Source organism: Oreochromis aureus, linkage group 14, assembly GCF_013358895.1.
Source record: "Oreochromis aureus strain Israel breed Guangdong linkage group 14, ZZ_aureus, whole genome shotgun sequence".
Classification (NCBI taxonomy): domain Eukaryota; kingdom Metazoa; phylum Chordata; class Actinopteri; order Cichliformes; family Cichlidae; genus Oreochromis; species Oreochromis aureus.
Window position 1 is genome coordinate 11,702,081 of NC_052955.1, and position 16,050 is coordinate 11,718,130.

Consider the following 16,050-nt stretch of genomic DNA (forward strand, 5'->3'; position numbering starts at 1 on the left):
ATAGACGTAGCGGAAGTAGGCTAATTACCTAGGTCTCCAGTTGCATCTGTATTTTACTATGAAGTGCAAATAAAGACGTCTGATTTTGGAAGTAAAAGTCTCCGCCTGATCGCTACCATCAAAAAGAATCTGTGAAGTTGGCATACTTCACCATCATTTAGAGTCATTGGTTAAGTTATTTTATGTCGTAAACATTTACGGTTGTAAGAGTATGGATTTTTAACTTACACGCTGTTTTTGTGTACACATTCCCAGCTTTTATGTTGAGACTGAGGGTTTATTGCCATTAAACCTGAGAATTCATCAGTAAAGTGTCATCCTTCATTCTACAGCATTAGTTTATGCTAGCTAAGTAATAATAGCTGCCCAATTGATAGAGGCAAAAAGGTATGGTTATGATGTTAATAAGTACGTCTTTAAATATTTTGTGTGACAGAAACTGCATTTGTTAAGTTTGTAAGGTAGGGGTTGCTACAACATTAGTTTATGCTAGCTAACTAATAACAGAACCAATAACTCAGGGGAAAACAATGGGACTTAAACTAGCTGGTCAAGAAGGCTCACCAGCGCCTCTTCTTCCTGAGGACTCTGAGGAAGAACCACCTGTTCTCAGACATCCTGGTGAACTTCTACCACTGCACCATCAAGAGCATCCTGACCAACTGTATAACAGTCTGGTATGGGAGCTGCTCTGCCTCGGACAAGCTGGAGTCAGAAACAGATTTTTCTTGTGTGGCTGGATGTACCAAGGGGTGCAATGAGCTGATGCAATCAGCAATATTGTATGAAATAAAATAGCCCTCTTTTCCAAAACACATTGAAACATTTTACAGCATAACAGGTGACTATGTGCTCATCACAACACAAACATAACTATGCTTCTTACCAAAGCATGCCCACAAATCTCAATGAACTGAAGCAAGGCTGAAACATAGTTTCCCTCACAATGATGTGAGACACGAAGAACTGATTCATTCTAGTTATTGCTGCTAGAGGGGGTTCTACAAGCTACTGAATGTATTTAGTTTCTCACAAAACTTCATAGAGTCCTGTGTGTAGGTTAACAGTCATCCAGATCTCGGAAAACTTGAGTGTTTGAAGAAAAGGCTACTTAGTTTTCAAGAGATTTTGCCTCTCATACAAGAGGCTTCATCTTCGCCAAAAGACTTAGAGACTTAGAGACTTTTATTGTCATTGTGCAGTTTCTTGCACAGCGAAATTGGGTAGCTGGACCACAAAGGTGCTAAAGTAAGAAAAAGAGAAACCAATATACATCGAAGGTGGGAAAAAATAAATAAATAAATAAATAAATAGAATAAAATAAAATAAAAAGCAGTGTATATATATACATGTGTGAGTGGAACTATATACATGGTGTATGTGTAGGAAACATTGAAACAGACTGGGACCAAAATAATTGCACTTGAGCCAAAAATATTGCACAGAACATGGAAAGACTGAGATATTGCACATAGATATTGCACTCTGCCTCCTGACACCTGACTCTGCCTCCTGACATCTGGCCCACGTTAAACACATGGACTGAACATACACACACCCACAACCACTAGCACTTTATCACTACTGTATAGTTCTGTGTAAATATCATTCTGTACATACGATAATTTTTAATCCTACAACTGTTTATAACTTGCATAGTTCACATTTCTGTATAACTGTATATCTCAGATTTCTGTATAGTTTTTATTTCATATTTATATCCTGTTCATAGCCTGTACATAGCTTGTACTCACTACAGCCTGTACATACTTATAGATATAGAATATTCATAACATACTTCACACCGTGTACATTATAACATACCATAATAGACCCATTTCTGTAATATACTTACACATCTATATTATTGCTAATATATATTGTAATATATCTATATCACGGCTAAAGCACTTTCTGGATGGATGCAAACTGCATTTCGTTGCCCTGTACCTGTGACATGTGCAATGACAATAAAGTTGAATTCTATTCTATTCTAATTCTAGATGATCAACAGCAGTGTCAGGGTGGATGTGTTGGGGAAGTCTTTACACACTCTTAGTTTCCATTAATAGTTCTGACAGCCCACGGGAAGAAGCTGTTCTTTAGTCTGTTGGTTTTGCACCTGATGGATCTGAGCCTTTTTCCAGAGGGCAGGATGTTGAAGAGGTGGTGGTTAGGATGGAGATGGTCCTTTATAATTGCCCTGGCTCTGGAGAGACATCTTGAGCTGGCAATTAAGTCCAGGGAAGGGAGTGGACAGCCGATCACCTTTTCTGCAGTTCTGATGATCCTCTGATCCTCCAAAACAACTAATGGAGAATTCCAGGTATTCAACCCTTGTTGGATTTGTCCCAATGGAGGTAGTCCTCCAGTTCTCCAACTATGGACTTCTGAAGAGTTACCTCTTTACTCTGCTTGTGGAATCTTAATCAGCTTTTAATCACATTAAAAATTCCAGTGATTTCACTAACAATATCAGCAAACTTACACTGATAGCAAATTCAAATAAAATGTATTTGACGGTACCTAATTTTTTACCTAGCTGCCACTGCACTACATGTTTCAAATATAAGGAAGTTTTCTACAGGCAAAGGCATAGATGTGTTATGAGTTTCTCAGTGTCCCTCATTGTAGCCAAGTCTTACATCAAGGATGTGGAAAGTTAATCTCTAGGCTCCTTCAGCGGGACAGCATGCATTGCTAGGTTCAGACATGTGGATGACACCTGGATCTCAATCAAAACGTAAGAAGTAGAACCCTACATCAAACATAACAATATAATGATTAAAAATGTCAAGTTCACCAGGGAGAATATCAAGGGCTGTACTGTCCTCACTAAGGCAGATGCAAGTCTCGACATGGCTCACAGGCTAGGACGAAAAAAAATTAGAGACCAAGTGAGGCGGTAACTTGGAAAAGAAGCACTTATTTCAAAACTAAATTACATAAAAAGAATGTGTTTGTCAGCAGGTCTTTAGCAGGAACTACATGGATGCCTGACTGCAGAAAGGAAAGAGCTTTTATATTCAAGCATACTGGGCCCCATGTGAAGCTAATGAATTCCAGGTTAGGTCCTGAAGAGCAAAACACAGAACAAAAAACTAAAACAGATGTCTAGTGCCTAGGAGTTGTCTAATATTAGTTTAAGTTGACGGAGCCAAGTTTGAAGGAGAAGTGTGAGGTAATCAAGGAAGCCCACTCAGCATCCTCCCCATGGCCTTGCGATGCCTGGTATAATGGGTCTTGGTGTTACCCTTCTCAATCAAGCCGAATCTTTCCAAGGCATAGCTGACTATGATGGTGGTCATTGCTTGAAGCCTGCTATCAGCACCTCTTTCTGCTTCGGCTTGTATGATGTTGGCCACATCCTCATCAAACTTCTTCCACTTGCACTGTCTACTACTGGCTGGGGGCCACCTAATCCACTGCTGTGGAACGACTCTATTTGAAGGCTCCGGTGTGTGGAGGGACTGGGCTCTGTGGGGTGCCTCCTGGCAGGGCTGCTCCTGCATCTCACCGGGTTCAGGACCTGTGTGCTGCATCTCACTCTCCCACTCCAAACATTTCATTCTGGCCTGATAGACCTTTAGGCCACGCTGATTCTTGCACAGCTTGCCAGAGACACATGTCTTAGTCATAGTCCTATCCCTTGCATTGGTTGTCAACCTTGAGTCCGTCCAATTGGAGATCTCTGAAAGTTGTAGAAAAAAATGAGTTTCAGACGACAGCACAGTTATCCAAGACTAAAATAAACAGAGATATGGGAAAAGAGGAAACAAAAAAACAAGCGCTGTCAATCTCATAGTTCTACATATGGAAAAGTGTCATTTAAAAAATTAAGAATTATTTACTGTTGTAAATACTGTTCACAAAAATGCAATACAAAAAGAAATCATTAACATTATTAATGATAATAACAATTTATTTACTGTTAAATATCGTTAATATTTTCATTGTCGTGATTCTTATCAATGGATTATGATCAGTACTGAAGATGTTTTTCAAAATAACATTATTCCAACCTTCATCATTGCTCACCATTCACATAAGAGCAATAAAATAATAAAAGTTGTATTTGTTGTTATATATCATTTGTGCATCTGTATTTGTTACTCTATCAGATAATACTGAGTTACAATTATATTCTTTAGGGCTGTAATGTTACACATACTAAATCATTTGTAAATTTCAGATAAATTGTATGTATGTTGCACCAATTCATAACAATAAATCAAGCTAAACCAGTCAAGCTGCAACATTATGAAAACTCAATTCATTTTGAGCAAAAGTTAAGCATCTCATATTAGGGAAAAAAACAATTCTCTTGGACAAATAGCGTAGATAACTACAATAAACAAATACCTTATTGTAAAAATATGATAAACACTTAACATTCATTTTAATAGTATTTTTTGATTTTAAGGTTTTGTGTAATTTGCACCCATACAATTCACTGTTCACTGCACCTGAATTCACTGTTTACATCTCTAAGCAAAAACTCCCTGGAGCGCTTGCAGATTTTCCAAAACGCTGCAGCAAGGCTTCTGACCAAAACATCTAAGTACTCTCGGGTGACACCATTGCTAGTACAGCTGCACTGGCTCCCCATACAGAGTCCATTTTAAGATTCTGGTTCTGGCCTTTAGAGCTTCTTCAAACACCAGCCTACATCACTGAACTTCTACAGCCCTATGTCCCTTGCAGGCCCCTGAGGTCATGTGATCAGGGCCTACTTGTTATTCAGCATACAAGGCTGAGAACTAAGGGAGACAGAGCTTTTGCCACTGTGGCTCCCAGACTGTGGAACTCTCTCCCACTGAGCTTAAGATCTGTGGACTCAGTACAGTGGAACCCCGACTTACAAAATTAATTCGTTTCAGAGGGTCTTTCATAAGTCAAAATTTTCGTAAGTCGAAGCACCTTTTTCCATCGCCTTTTGAGTGAGGTGATGCTGGCTGAAGATGAAGTTCTTGGTGGAGGCTGAAGAAAGCATACATATGCATGCATACATACATACGTGTACATGTACATAACATTATGGAATTTAATTCTAAACATTAAAACTACAACTTACATTTACGTTAATTAATGTACGTACGTACACTGTGCAATGATATTTTTTAACATTTTTTAAACTCGCTCATATTTATGCCTTATGCCAGCTCCATTATGAATGAACGATAGGCTAATTGCAAACAAAAAGCACTCGAAATAGCGCAATGCAACAACAATACGTCTATCACGTGGAACAGCGAAATGCATTTCGAAAACGGATTTTGTTACACGGGCATTTTGTCGTACCACGGGCAAAAACATTGCCATTAAGTGCCTTCGCAACTTGAATTTTTCATTAAATGGGGTCTTTGTAAGCTGGGGTTCCACTGTACTCTCTTTTAAAAAACAACTAAAAACACATCCTTTTAGAATTGCATTTCGTTTACTTTTGTCTGTTTTTGATTTATACTTTGTTTTCCCTGTGTGAAGCACTTTGTGGTCTTTTATCTACAAAGGTGCTATATACATAAAATTTGACTTATTCACTGAAGAGTGACGTGTAACTAAAAACAAAGAAGCACAGTTTTTTTTTTAAATAAAAAAACATGCAGCCTCACAGAACATATACAGAAAAAAACTGTAAAAGTACTAATAATTTAATCATCCATACATTAATACATCCATTCTCTTCTGCTTATCCTTTTCAGGGTTATGGGGGTGGGGGGCTGAAGCTTATAAAAATAATCATTATTTATTATTATTATAAAGTGAGGGTGAGGGTGTGCTGGGAACGTCTAGCAGAGGCCCCAGTCCGCGAGATCTTCAACGCACACCTCCGGCAGAGCTTCAACAACATTCCGAGGGAGACGGGGACATTGAGTCCGAATGGACCATGTTCAGCGTCTCCATTGCCCAACTGCTGCATTGAGCTGCGGCCGCAAGGTGGTTGGTGCCTGCCGTGGTGGTAATCCCGAACCAAATGGTGGACACCAGAGGTGAAGGGAGCCACCAGGCTGAAGAAGGAGTCCTATCGGGCTTGGCTAGCCTGTGGGACTCCAGAGGCAGCTGACAGGTATCGACAGGCCAAGCGGAATGCGGCTCGGGCAGTGGCTGAAGCAAAAACTCGGGTGTGGGAGGAGTTCGAGAGGCCATGGAAAAAGACTTTCGGACTGCCTCGAAGAGATTCTGGCAAACCGTCAGGCGTCTCAGGAGGGGAAAGCGGTGCTCTACCTGCACTGTGTATAGTGCTGGCGGTGCGCTGCTGACGTCGACTGAGAAAATTGTCAGGCGGTGGAAGGAATACTGAGGACCTCCTTAATCCCACTGACACGTCTTCCGAGGAGGAAGCAGAGTCTGGGGATGAGGGAATGACCCGCCAGTTTCTGGGGTCGAGGTCACTGAGGCAGTTAAACAACTCCTCGGTGGCAGAGCCCCTGGTGTTGATGAGGTCCGCCCGAGTTCCTGAAGGCTCTGGACGTTGTAGGGGCTGTCCTGGTTGACACGCCTCTACAATGTTGCGTGGAGATCAGGGCAGTACCCTGGACTGGCAGACCGGGTGGTGGTCCCCATCTTTAAGAGGGGAGACCGGAGGGTGTGTTCCAACTACAGGGGATCACACTCCTCAGCCTCCTGGGAAAGTCTATGCCAGGGTGCTGGAAAGGAGAGTTCGTCCGTTAGTCGAACCTCGGATACAGGAGGAACAATGCGGTTTTCGCCCTGGTCGCGGAACACTGGACCAGCTCTTTATCCTCTCGAGGATACTTGAGGGTGCATGGGAGTTTGCCCAACCAGTCTACATGTGTTTTGTGGACTTGGAGAAGGCATTCGACCGTGTCCCTCGGGGTGTCCTGTGGGAGGTGTTGCGGGAGTATGGGGTGTCTGGCCCACTGCTACGGGCCATTCGATCCCTATACAACCGTTGTAAGAGTTTGGTTCGCATTGCCGGCAATAAGTCGGACTTGTTTCCGGTGGGTGATGGGCTCCGCCAGGCTGCCCTTTATCACCGATTCTGTTCATAATTTTTATGGACAGGATTTCTAGGCGCAGCCAAGTGGCGGAGGGCTTCCACTTCGGTGGCCTCAGAATCTCATCTCTGCTTTTTGCGGATGATGTGGTTCTGATGGCTTCATCGGGTGGGGCCTCCAGCTACACTGGAGCAGTTCGCAGCCGAGTGTGAAGCAGCAGGAATGAGGATCAGCACCTCCAAATCTGAGGCCATGGTTCTCAGCCGGAAAAGGGTGGAGTGCCCACTCCGGGTCGGGGATGAGTTCCTGCCCCAAGTGGAGGAGTTCAAGTATCTCGGGGTCTTGTTCGCGAGTGATGGGAGAAGGGAGCCGGAGATCGACAGACGGATTGGTGCTGCGGCTGCAGTGATGCGACGCGCTGCGCCCGGTCCGTCGTGGTGAAGAGGGAGCTGAGTGTAAAAGCAAGCTCTCAATTTACCGAGTCGATCTACGTCCCGACCCTCACCTATGGCCACGAGCTGTGGGTAGTGACCGAAAGAACGAGATCGCGGATACAAGCGGCAGAAATGAGCTTCCTCCGAAGGGTGGCTGGCCTCTCCCTTAGAGATAGGGTGAGAAGTTCGGCCATCCGGGAGGGGCTCAGAGTAGAGCCGCTGCTCCTCCACATCGAAAGGAGCCAGTTGAGGTGGTTCGGGCATCTGACAAGGATGCCCCTGGGCGCCTCCTGGGTGAGGTGTTCGGGCATGTCCCACGAGGAGGCCCAGGGGCAGACCCAGGACGCGCTGGAGAGATTATATCTCTCGGCTGGCCTGGGAACGCCTTGGTGTTCCCCCGGATGAGCTGGAGGAGGTGGCTGGGGAGAGGGAGGTCTGGGCTTCTCTGCTTAGGCTGCTGCCCCCGCGACCCGACTTCGGATAAAGCGGATGAGGATGGATGGATGGATGGATGGTTTGATGAAATATGAATGGCAGCATTTATATTTCTGTTGTGATTCAAGTTATGTTTATTTTGAACAGGATGAAGTAGGCATAAGATTTTTCAATACAAGAAAAAAATTATCATCCCTGAGGCCATAGATCAGAGGACTTAGGCACCTTGGAGCAATACTAAACATAATGTAGTTAAAATATCGGACATTTAGAATTAAACTGAAATCAATCTGAAGCACTGCAATTTCTATGAATGGGCACCACAGTTGAATGAGACAGAGCAACAACTGGAAAGCATGAAGGATCACTGTTTTGCGTCCCTTATGTGTCAACTTCTTTTTCTCTCCTGATGCAGCTTTGGCCACTTTCATTATTTGAACATATGAGTATGCAATAGTGATGCCCATAATCAAGAAATAAAATTGATACACAGCTGATCGAACATGATCCTGCCATCTGTAAAGAGAAAATGTGTCTCCACTACATACCATGGATTGCTTGTAGAACTTAAGTGAGCCGGAGGCAAAAAACATGGACAGAATAATTATGGAAGGACCAGAGCTGACACCATGAATGATCAGGATACAGTACATAGTGCTGCGTGTGGAGCAGAGCTGTCCATGACGCAGGGGCATACAAATGGCCACATAGCGCTCCAGAGTCATTGCTGTCAGAGTAACTGGTGTGACAATGAAGTAAAGAAGTACAACAACAGAGATAGTTATACACAACCACACTGGCATTGCAATTTCAAAATGGGTCAATATGAACAAAATATCTGACACCAATAACAAAACACTGTCTGACAGCAGTGTTACAAAAAATAAGATGTAACGTGCAGATGTGTGAAAGCATTCCTTTTTAACAAAGATCACGATGAGCAACATGTTGATGCAAAGAAAAATTATTACCAGGATCTCTACAATAATGACCCGGTAGCTGACTGGTCGTGGAAAAAAAACATAATTCACTGAATTGTTACCTGCCATAGAGAAGAAACATGTGTTTGTAGTACTTCTAAGAGTTAATTAAAGTTTTGTTGATAAATGTAAGATTTTCCTTTTAATAAAAATCAAAACTCAAAATCAAATCCAGTGGAGAAACTCACTGTCTTCTGCTGCGTTCCCTGCAGTTTTCTGAGAAATGACTGTGCATCGTTAATTTGAAGCTTACAGCAACTAAGAATAACAATTGCACATGAAACTTCCTTCTACTGTGTTTTCATCATCCCTATAGTACCCATTCTCCTCAGTATCGATGCCTCTAAATAGGGTAATTGATGGTATACTCAGGAGACTTTGCAGTAAAGTCAACATAACAGATCTGAAAAAACTGAAAAGTTGTTGTTTGCTGTGAAGGTAATCAATTCTGTAATTAGTGCAACAAGTGAGACTAAATCCCATTATTTTAGATTTATTTGCTTGCATCTTATTTTGGCGCTTATCGCCTTTATCTACTATCTGCTTCCTGTTTGAGATTTGAAGATATTATTTTAAAGGTACGACTTCCTGTAAAATTGTTGTCTGTGCAGTTATCGGGGAGTTTGGAGGAGAGTGTTGTAACGGAGCCCGTGGAAGTATATTTTGTCATTAGCACCCCCCTTGAGGCGAAAAGGTATGGTTAAGAAGTACATCTTTAAATATTTTGTGTGACAGAAATGGCATTTGTTAAGTTTGTCATTGTGGGAAGGGATGCTTGTGTCATATGTTGCTTATGTACTCATGATTTTATATATTTTCATTGTAGGCAAGATTAGAAAGCTAGATTTAAACTTGAGTGGTTTTATTTATAGTGCTGAGATGAGGAAGACCGGAGGCAGGACAGGACAGTTGAAGGGGGTGGTACAATGGGCTGGTTGTGACCAGTGTTGGGACTAACGCGTTATTAAGTAACACGTTACAGTAACTACGTTATTATTGTGGTAACGAGCACGGTAACTAGTTATTATGCCAAAACCAGGAACGCGTTACTCGTTACTGGGATTTAGATAGGCTCGTTATTCGTTACTTCGTGTGGTGGCTATAACGGAGCTTCCACAGATTCAGTAACATTAGCAAGTGGTGGAAGCCAGCAGGTGGATGAAGGAAAAGGGAGGCAAGAGGAGAAACCCGAAGCGGCTGCAGGTCCGAGTGTCAGGTGAACTGAACTTCAGGTAAGAAGTTATGACCTGCAGTCTATCGGAGTCAGATATAAACCAAGTTTAGGTGGAGTTTATTTTCGGTATGCTGACATTTTCGTACTGCGTGCTAGCTAGCATGACGGAGTTTCTATACAGCTGTGTGGGTGCTATGTTACTGATGTTGAACTTTATTTTGTTCATACGGTTAATTATTAGAGTTGCCAACCATCCCGTAAAAAACAGAATCGTCTCGTTTTCAGTGAAAATATTACGCGTTTCGTATAGAGATTGAAAATGTGACGTCATTCAGGGGTAAAACCGCAAAGGATTCTGGGAACTCGTGGCAAGAGGTACTAGCGGGCACAGGCTTTCAATTGAAATCAGTTACACAGCGATAAAAGACACAAAAAATGGCAAGAAGCTGTTGTATTATTAACTGCACAAGCCGGGCGAACGACAGCAGCGCGTGAAGCCGACGGAAATGCGATTGGTTTTTATCGGATTCTGGCGTGGAAGAGAAATTGTCCAAGCCATGTCTCTGAAGTCACGAAGAGGCGAGGGATGGCCTGGATTGCCGCTATGAGAAGACCGAATATAACGTTCGAATACACTCCAGCTCACGTTAGTCTGCTCCAAGCATTTCCACCAAGGTAAGTGTTTTGTAGTAGTTAATACGTCTTATATGGCGCTGAAAACATATACTTTTATTCACAGGATATAGATTTTTGTATCACTAATTGTCCAGTGCGATTACAGCATACAATATTATTGTCACTGCTACATTTCTGTAATGCGTACCAGAAATTCTTTTCACTACAAATTAATTACCGTGAGCTCAAAGCTCCTATTAATAAACGGTTAACGAATGTGTATTTATGAAGGCGATTTGTGAGACTGGTAAACTTACCTTTGTTCGTACGATGGTCTTGTGTTCTACACGGTGCATTTCAAGGTCCTGTACCCATCCGATGGTAAACTGTACCTGGGCTTGTTGCAGTGACCTGAAGTTACTAAAAACTTCATGAGTGTATGCACTCACTCCAAGAACCGTATAATTATAAATCTGAGCTGCGTGGTGAAAGTTGGGCAGCACGCTGACCTCTTTTGTCCACTCTGTGTGCTCGTAAGGGTCTGACCCTTTCACTCCTTTGACTTTTTCCAAGTACCTTTTCTTTGCCTTTTCGTCGAGTCTGTCTTTGTACGGACCAGCATTGTTCTCCTTCGTTTTGTACATAGCTTTTTTGGTGAGGAAAGAAAAACCAAGAAGGTATTGGAACCGGAGAATAAACGTTTTGCGGTGCTGCAAATGCTTGCATTTAATGCGGCAATTTCAATGTTTTGCCACCGGTGCCCGGCATGCATTGCGCGAAAGTCACGTGGTCTGTCAATCTCTATTGAGGTGAAAGGGAACGCAGTTTGTCCAGTACTTCAGCTACACTGAAAAAGACACAAAGCTGGAGCTGCACAGCTGCCTCTTCTTCTCTCATTCTCTCCCCTCCCTCTCCTGTTTCTACTTCAATCATGAAACTGATCAATGATCAGCTGATCGGCTTTTCTCTCTTGTTTGTTTATCGCCCACTTTGCGCCAGAAAGAGGAAACCAGCGGATGTCGCGCTAAACAACAGCAGCACGTTTAAGCTCGATCAGCTGTTGTTAGAATTTATTTAATATTAATTTCTAGTATCAGCTGATGTTTGCTGGCGCCACAGCTGGAAAAGCTGCTGGTCATGATATCGGTTTGGTTATCTGGTGAGAGGGAAACATGAAGATGAAACCAGGAGATGTCCTTACTGAACCATCAGAGCTGAACAGGTGATGGAGAAACAGGTTTACCTTTTAGGTGACATGAATGAGTTGAAGGGAAGTGATGAACTGTTTCTGAGAGACAAATAACACCAGGATTCTTTTCTATGTAGCTGACAGCTGGTAACTGTGCAGGGGCGGGTCTAGCAAAGTGTTGCCAGGGGTCCATGTAGGGCATTAACAGTAGGGCTGGGTATCGTCACTGATTTCTAGAATCGATTCAATTCCGATTCACAAGGTCCCGAATCGATTCGATCCACGATTCGATTCAATTCGATTCGATTCGATTCAATTCGATTCGATTTTGAATCAGTCCGAAATATTAGTATATGAACTAGAGATGGACCGATCCGATATTACGTATCGGTATCGGTCCGATACTGACCTAAATTACTGGATCGGATATCGGTGAAAAATAAAAAATGTAATCCGATCCATTAAATATCAAAAAAGCACCTCACAAAACTTGCAACACAGCGTAACTCGGCTCATAACCGTAGCACGTTGCAGCAGTATGCGTCATGTGATAGAGCGGCTGTGTGTATTTGTAGCCTCGCTACCAAACCAGCATTTCATCTCTGAGGAAGTTATCCCAGAGAGAAGTAAAGCAAGTGTGTAAGTTCATCTCTGAATGTTTGTAAAGCGTTCCCATGTTAAGCTTAACAACCGATATATGGAGCGACTGCCTCTCTCTCTCCCTCTGCTGCGGCTACTTCAATCATGAAACTGCTTAACGATCAGCTGATCGGCTTTTCTGTCGCGAGTCCGTCTCTCTTCTTTGTTTTTGGTCCACTTTACACCAGAAAGAGGAAACCAGCGGAACAACAGCAGCACGTTTAAGCTTGATAAGCTGCTGTTAGAATTTTTATTTAATATTACTTTCTACACCAGGATCCTTTTCTACGTAGCTGACGGCTGGTAACTGTGCAGGGGCGGATCTAGCAAAGTTTAGCCAGGGGGGCCGATAGGGCATTAACAGAGAAAAGGGGGCACAAAGACATACTTTTCTTTCTTATTCTCATTTAAAATATGTAGCTTTTAATAAATAATTATCTGAATCTTACACCCAAAGTTTTAATCTGATGTAAAATGTATAGAAGTCCATTACTATACTGTATATAGTAACTCTTAAGTCTATATACCCTAGTAAGCTATAGTACTTTTTCCTTTGGGAAGGGTACCGTCTGTGAATTCTGCAATTCTGTTGAAGAAAGATGTTGAATCTATTTAATTATTCTTGAAAAATAATTTGTTTCTGTGCATTTTTTTTCACCCTGCATCAAATTAAAGTTGATTACATCGATTAAGCATCATGAGGTGGAGGGTGGGTGGTTCCCTTTTTTTTTTTTTTTGCTGGGAGTTTGCAACCCTGTTAGTTAGGTTGCTTAATATTTCTGCTAAGTACTCTTTAAAATACCAGAATAGGGAGGATGGAGTAGGTTTAAGTTTATTAGATTGATCAGTGTTGCTGAACTATGAAATATTTTGGGTGCAGTGTATTTTTTTACATACAGGTATAACAGAATAGCTTTAGTGTTGTTGTTTATTTAAACTTGAGTATGAACTTATACAAAATGCAGCAAGATATTAAAAAACAGTTTTATTGATTAAAAACACACAATATCGGATTCATATCGGTATCGGCAGATATCCAAATTTATGATATCGGTATCGGTATCGGACATAAAAAAGTGGTATCGTGCCATCTCTAATATGAACCATAATATATATAAAATTATGATAATTCACCTTGTATATGTACTGTCAAAAGAACCCTCTAAGCCTTGTGAATCAATTATATAAAATTCAAAATTAAGAACAGATACTAAAGCAGTTACAATAATGTAATTTTTAATTAACATTAGTATATATTTATTTTCATACATACATTTCAAGTGGATCAGGGATCCAGTGCAAATAGAACATATCTTTTGTAAACATCAGTAAAACCTCAGAGAAATAGTTTTGCTGTTAGTGTCTCACACAGCTTTTTCTGAAATCCACTATTGTGGTTTGGAGACACACAGGATAACACAGCGTGTACAAGTGAACTGACAGAAACTGACCGATCAGAAAATGAAAAACTGCCTTTTAAAATACTTCAAAAAATGAAAACATACTGAACAGTATTGCAAAACATCTGTGAAACTCATGCAATTTAGCCTTATTTATAACTACCCCCTCACTTCTTTGAGACTGTAAGGTTTTTCTGCAAGAAGAGAAGCTGGTCTACATGTTGTGGAGTCAGGCAGCTCCTTTGTGCGGTAACAATGTCACCAGCAGTTGAAAACACTCGTTCAGAAGGAACACTGGTCCCAGGTATGGAAAGATACTGCTTTGTTTGTAGAGCCAAAAGAGGATACTCCCTTTCATGGTCCCTCCACCAGATCAAAGGATCCTCAGAAAGTGCAACAGGCTCAACGTCCTTGTATCCATTCACTTCTTCCTTTGCCTTCTGAGTTGGTGTTTTCTGTGGTGCTGTGGTCTTTGTTGAGTAGGCTGGCCCAAGGAGAAAAATTAATGCAGAGTCCTTTGACCTCTTAATTGGAGGGGCATAATCCACTTCATCAGCACCACCAAGAGAGATGTCAGGGACAGTTTCCTCAGATGTTTCACCATCAGACTCTCGCTGTAGAAAAATGAAAACTTATTTAATAAAGAAATTACTATTTATATTCTAACTCAAGTAGTGCAAAAAACAATAATTTTTTGTTTTTTATTCTGTAACTCACAATAGAATAGAATAGAATAGAATTCAACTTTATTGTCATTGCACATGTCACAGGTACAGGGCAACGAAATGGCTGCTGCTTCCAACACCAACTGAGAGAATGTGTTGTCACAGGTCTCTTTGGACAAGAATGGCAGGGCCTTAAAGCGAGGATCTAATGCTGATGCAATGTACAGCTTGTCCTTTAGGGCCACATATCTTGAAAAGAGATTTTGCACATTTAACTCAGTTTATTATGTTGGATATACATGTGCATGGTTACATATACACTCATGCAAGATCAGAAACATTAATATACGACTTTGTTTCCATAATTTATATATAAACATCTATAGATAGAGAGATATAAAATCAAAAGGCCTATTACTAGACAAGAGGGCTTAACTAACATTTTCATAATATATATATTTTTTCACTATAGTAAGAATTTTCATGTAATACATGCATCCATACAGTTACACTCATTCATGGCATATACACACAATTCATAAACATACCTTGACTTCAAGTTGTCGTATACAGCAGTCTTGAGGTCTTTAATCAGTGAGGAGTCGTGAGAGACACTGATCATCTTCTCCAGCAGCTGTGCATGCAGAGGTGCAATGATGGAAAGGGTCGGGGACTTTTCTTCAGACATAACCAGTGTGGCTGCTTTCAGCGGCTTCAAAGCTTTCACTATATCTTCTCCATCAGTTATGTCAGCCTCTGTAAGACTACAGAGATTACTGTCACTTCTCCTCACTTCAGGTGAGAGCAGAGCTGCAGAGATTGCTGGTTGTTGCTCTAGGAAGCGTTCCAGCATCTCCAACGTGCTGTTCCATCTGGTCACCCCATCAGTCACCAGCTTATGGGCAGGTAGATTCAGTATCTTTTGCTTCTCTTTAAGCTTGCGACTTGCAACAGTGCTGCAATGAAAAAGGATGCTATGCGTCTCACTCGGCCAAGCAGCTGAGCAACAGCTGGAACTTTCAGTCCTGCTTGTGAAGCTAAATTGAGTGTATGGGCAAAACAACCAATGTGCAACCAGCCCGTTATTTCCACAGCTGGCACCATATTTGCAGCATTGTCAGTTACGATGACTGGATTTTTGTTTGTAAGCTCCCATTCTTCGATTGCTTTGAACATAATTTCAGATAAATTAACTGCTGTGTGGCTTGCTTCAGTGGTTCTTGTCTGTAAGACATAAGACATGAGTCTCCACTCCTGGTCGATATGATGCGAGGTGATAGTCAGGTAGTTATCTGTCGCTCTGGATGTCCAGCTGTCACAGGTTATAGCGACTCTCTCTGCTGACTTGAGTGAGGCTGTAACATCGTGTTTCACTTTTTCATACATGTTTGGGATTACCACTTCACTCAAATGTTTGCGTGTTGGTAAAACATAGCGTGGTTCTAGCGTATTAATGAGGTTTTGGAAGCCATCATTTTCAACAACGCTGTACGGACGTATATCTTTACATATGAAAGTAGCGACAGACTGGGTTATTTTTTGGGCACGTGGAGAAGTGGA

The 16,050-nt window shown here is 41.7% G+C and overlaps 1 pseudogene; it reads right to left on the minus strand.

Moving 5' to 3' along the window:
• Positions 1–7,951: 7,951 nt before the first annotated feature.
• On the minus strand, positions 7,952–15,439 carry LOC120432819 (annotated as a pseudogene).
• Positions 15,440–16,050: the final 611 nt, after the last annotated feature.